We start from the raw sequence: 6,000 nt of genomic DNA on the forward strand, positions 1-6,000 counted from the left end.
GTGATTTTATTGAAGAATGGTTATGAGATAGAAGAGATGGGATAAAAACATTGTCATTGTTATCTGCATAAATCTGGAATTAGACATCATTAAGGAAATTGCTATGATTCTATTTAAGTTTTGTTTACATATAGTTTAAGTTCTAATAAATGTCAAGAACTTCGTCTCAAATATTTGTCGCCTAATTTAAAAATACAAATTTCACGTGAAATAAAAGAAACAAAATAGACAGACGTTTAGTAGGTCAACAATTTGAGCTCTATATATTTTAAATCAAAATTGAGACTTATATAATAAAAACACTATAAGTCTAAGATAATAATATGGCACTTTTACACGTCAATAGAAATAGAAAGATTTAAGTTTAAGGTACCAAAGCAGAAAGGAGGAAGATTCAATACCCCCTACCTATTCGTTTGTGATTATTTTATTTTTAGTTGTATATATGAATATTTTTTCACTATGGTTTGTTTAATGTTGTTTTAAATTATATCTGTCAAATTACTAATTTTATTATGTTATTCTAACTTTTTTAAATTTTAAATAAAATATCTTAATAAATTTATAAATTAAAAACTCAAATAACCTATTTTTTATTATTATTATTAAACAAAATAAAAACAGTTTTTTTTTTTAATAAAATCCCAAAAAATCAAAATCAACCCTTAAATGTCCAAGAACTTCATTTCAAATAATTATTTCTCATTTATTTTATTTCTTTCTAATATCTTATATATTCATATTTATATAAAATTATAATAATAAAACATTTAAATATATATATATATCCACCTTTCTTCATTAAATTATTTTTTTCTTTTTAAGATTTTATTCAAATATATATTAATTTATATAAGCTAATATTTTAAAATACATTATTTTTTTTAGATTTACAATTTAAACAGACGAAATAATATCAAACCAGACAAATGTTCCTTATAATTTTTAAATAAGAACATACTAATATTTAATATATTTATAAGTATATTTTATATCATATTGATACTAAATATATTTAAAATTATATATTAATAAAAATTTATAAAAATTAATATATTCATATAATTTATTTTAAAATATATTATTTTTTAAATTTAATTAATTTATTAATATTTAAAATGAAATTAATATATATATATATATATATTATTAAATAATATTATAAATATAAAAAATAAAAAAAAATAAACTAGACGTATATAAGTTGAATCAAACCTACCTAAATTAACTATTAATTAAGCTTAATTCAATCAAACCTACCTTCAAATAAGATGGTGGAGTATAAGCCGAATCAAACTAACCTTAGCTTTCCAATTTTTAAATTTTTTATTAGTCTTTTCCAACTCCACATCCACTATTAATCTAACTTCATCCCACCAAATTATTTATGGTCATTGTCACTTTCAACAATTATGGAACTTCCAGAGAAGAAGTGCAATCATCTTCACCGATTAATTGAGTAGTACGAATTTATTAAATATTTTTCAGTTATTTGAATAATTTTTAAATGACATAGCTATTTTTTTTAGATATCTTTTTATCAATCAAATTAATTAATTTATCAAAATATATTTTTATGTATTTCTAATAACTTAATTTTCATAATTTTAAACCAAATAAAGACCTAAATATTTAAATAACTAATATCCGAAAGTAAGGAACTAGCCATTTACAATGTCCAAAATCAAATTGGACAGTAAGATTTTAAATTTAAATGGGTTTTGGCCCGTAATATATGTCCAAGAAAAGCCCAACTATAATATGACCTGCCGACATGCTACTCCATTTAATTAATCCATATGAATAAAAAAAAAAAACGTTAGAGAAATTGTCAGGCTTTTGAACATGAAATTTTCTCTTAAAACATAAAAGTCATTTTATTTATAACTTTAATTGATATAAATTGAAAACTCATCCAAAAATATATTATTACTATATAATTTGCTATAAATTATCCGGATAAAAATGAATATAACATGACAAAATTCATCAATATTAGTAATTATTTTTGTGATAATTAAAAGAACCTTCTTAATAAAAATTGAACAAATCACCCAAGATTGTATGTTCCTAAATTTCCATGTTCCTCCGAGATGGAGATGGAAAATGACTCTTTTGCCTCGAGACAGTAAAAGATATTTGGAACATAAGATCGTATCACTATCATTTGAACTACATATTAAATTGATAGTTTTTTACATTAAACTCTAATAATTAATTAAAATATTAAAACAAAATATTTTATAACATATTATACTTAAATCATTCATTTATATTAATTTTTACAATAAATAAATATAAGGTATTGAGTTGATAAATAATTTGATTTAGTATAAGGTAATAAAAAGTTGAATTAAAATTTAATGAATAAATATAAGATATTTTAGTTGATAAATTAATTGATTTGGTTAACGTAGAGAAAAATGAAAGAATAATGGATTATTTAAATAACATTTACCAAACAAGACTTTAAAATAGAATTAAAAAAAAAAAATCTGAAATAACCTAATATCTTAAATTTAGAAAGAAAGAAAAAAGGTAAGATCAAACAAGGCCTTGAATTCATGTTTTCCATATTTAATGATTGTTGAAGAGAAAGGTGATGATTGACTACACGAGAGGCGCGTGTTCCAACTAACAGCAGATTTTACGCTCTTTCATCAATGCTACGGCTACTATCACCTCTCCCCTGTATATATTTAATTATTTATTTATAATAATTCTTTTTTTTTTAAACCCAATAAAAATCACCAAATAACCAACAACAAACAAACAAACCTAAAATTATTCTATTTTAAGTTATTTTATATTACATTAGAGTTTGTTTAATCTGGGTTTTTTTAATTTTATATAGTTTCTTTCTTTGATATCACTATTCTTATAATAATTAAATTATTATTCTATTTATTAATATATTAAAATAATATTACTTTATTTTTATTAAATTTCCACTTTAAGTGAAAAAATATTTTAATAATTAAATCAATTAAAAACTTTAATAACTTTTATTTATTTATTTATTATTATTATTAAATAAGTCTTTTAGACAAAAATTAAAAAAAAAATCATAATCTAAATAAACTATTTTTTTTATTAATAAGTTTTTTTATTAAATAAATTTATTATTTAAACTTTGTTTGTTAAATTGAATTATTTAATCTGGTTTAATTTAAGGTTATCAAAACTAAAATTTTAAGGTCTTGTTGTTTGAATTGAGGTTTAAAAAATTGTCATTATTTAAAAATATATTTAATCAAATTTATTTGTTGGACCAAGCTTTTATTGTAAGGATTAATTAAATAATCATAACTCAAAAATATCATATTATTTCTCCTTCTTATATCACATCATTTGATTTATTATTAAAAATATTAAAATATATTTTAAATCAAATTATTTTTTATTTTATTATTAATATAGGTCATTTTTACCCCTCAAAAATTATTATATTCATAAAATTATCACAAATTATTATTTTATAAATAATCCGACTATTTGAATACACCAAACTAATAAGGCTTCTAGGTACCTTTATTTATTGATCTTATTATATTCTTTAATGTTTTTATTACAACTTATAATAGTTGTGTATAAAACTAGACATAAATAAGAAACATTATTATTATTATTAATATTTTGAAGTAACCTATCTACTACAAATATGAAACAAGGTCTAAAGAAAGGCTAAACTATAAATAGATAGGCATGGCTACAAAAAATAATTACTAATGTTGGATTTGGTGAGTAGAGGCGAAATTGGTAAAATGATGATGTTGAGAGATTAAAAAAAAAGAAGAAGAAGAAATATGATTGATTGCATGCGCAATTGATAATGATGAAGTTTTTATTGGTTCAAATAATTGGGTGATGTCTAACCAAACAAGACCTTAGGGTTAAATTCGTAATTTGAGAATGGACAAAGTGACCATTTATGGTGGGCAGACAGAAACTGACCGGTTCTTCTTTACCCACTTCCAACGACGTAAAATTACAATGCCCAAAGTTTATATTGCCTACATTATAGTATCCGCAGCAGCCAGTCAGTGGTTATCACAATTATTATCTTTTTTTTTTTAATCAATAATAATAATAATATCAAATTTAAAGACACGTCAATTAACACGTGATGTCACGTCAAAATAATAAGTGCCAAATATACCATAAAAGCTTGTTTGATCTTTTATTTTGCTGGGTTAGAATTTTTTTTTAATATATTTGTTTGAATTACTTTACTTCATTATTTATTATTATTATTATTATTATTATTATTATTATTATTATTATTATTGCGTTTTGAATATAGGAGGGCATAACTCGAGTATAATGTTAGTTCTTCTAAATTTTAAAAAAAAAAATTATATTTAAAAATCAAATTAAAAAAGTTAGTGAGTTTGAAAATCTTTATTAAAATTTTAATAATTGTTAATTTATTAATAGGGAAATAATTGGAAAAGTGAATGATTTAATGATTAACTGAAAAAATTAAATATTTTTTTTGTTTTTTCACACTTTTTTCTTTTTTTTTTTAACAAGAAATGATACAGAGTCATTCATTCTCGTTTTATCTCATTAAATTCTCTCTCCTATCACCTCTCTTTATATTATTTAAAATTTAATTTAATTTTTTATTTTATAAATTGATTTTTTTTATATGTAACTTTTTATTTGACTTAATAATAATAATAATTAATTCTTTTTTAGTAAAAATAAATTTATTAGTTATTTTATTAATTCATTTATGATCTAATTAAAATAATTATTTTTTAAAAAGGTCCATTTATATTAAAAATGAAAAAAATCGTTTAAACGTAACGACAAAGTATGACGAAAAGATAACAAATAAAAAATAAAAAAAAACAATACTTAAAAAGTTATTAAACTTGTAAATTCTGAAGGAGAACGATTACCTCTCCGACAGACTCTACAAGTTTTCCTAAACGAATCTCAGAAAGAATTATAATAATAATATTATGAATTATACGCATCGGACGCCTACGATTATTGAAATTTCGACGATTTCTTTATAACTAGATAGTCCACTAAAATATAATTTGGATGGAAACCCAAATATGAAGGTTGTCATATCAGGCGCATCAATCTAAACTTCTCAGCAACTACCTAAAGATTCGGGTATCACCTAGTGAATATCATTAATATTTCACAAAAGACTTCAAATATTATTCACCGCTCGACAAAAAAAATTAAGTGATTTACCGGTTCAACCTCTTTTTGACACATACGACAACCACTAGCCATAATAAAACTTTTTTTTATGCACATATCATCAGTTAGAATTCTACCATGAATAACGCTAGATTCAAATGACGAGATCTTGGATGAAATCTTTGACTCCCAAAGTTTTTTCCAATAAAACTTATATGGAATCATCTTAGCGAACTACTTGTAACAATGCCCTACATGAAAACTATCAATATCTTGCCAACACATAATGTCTTGTTCAGACGGTGACACTTGTTTGCATCCTACCAAAAGTGAAACTCTATTATGGGATGAAGTCTTCATAATATTTAATCTCCTTTTATATCTAATTCGGATAGCGAAACCACTAGACCAAGGATCAAACATGTTCTTAATTATTATCATTTTGACACTATATCAAATATCGTCCCAAAAAATCTAATCAAAGAATCATCCCCCACAATGAATCTAGACTGTTCCTGAAAACTTTTCCACATAGAATAAATTTCCCTCCAAACGCTACACCCTGCTGGATAATTAGACATTTTGGTGAACAAACCAGACCAATTATTATCATACTTACATCTAATTATCGATGCCCAAAGACTATTCGGATCCATTGCAAATCTACTACACTATTTTGATAGAAGAAGCTTTATTAAAAAATAAGATCTCAAATATTTAGACCTCCTTAATTCTTAAAACATTTAACCTTATCCCAACTAACTAGATGAAAAAAAGACGAGTTAGAAGATACGCATAAAAATTTACACATTATTATCTCCATTTTCACCGCCCCAC

Source organism: Impatiens glandulifera, chromosome 1 (assembly GCF_907164915.1).
Source record: "Impatiens glandulifera chromosome 1, dImpGla2.1, whole genome shotgun sequence".
Taxonomy (NCBI): domain Eukaryota; kingdom Viridiplantae; phylum Streptophyta; class Magnoliopsida; order Ericales; family Balsaminaceae; genus Impatiens; species Impatiens glandulifera.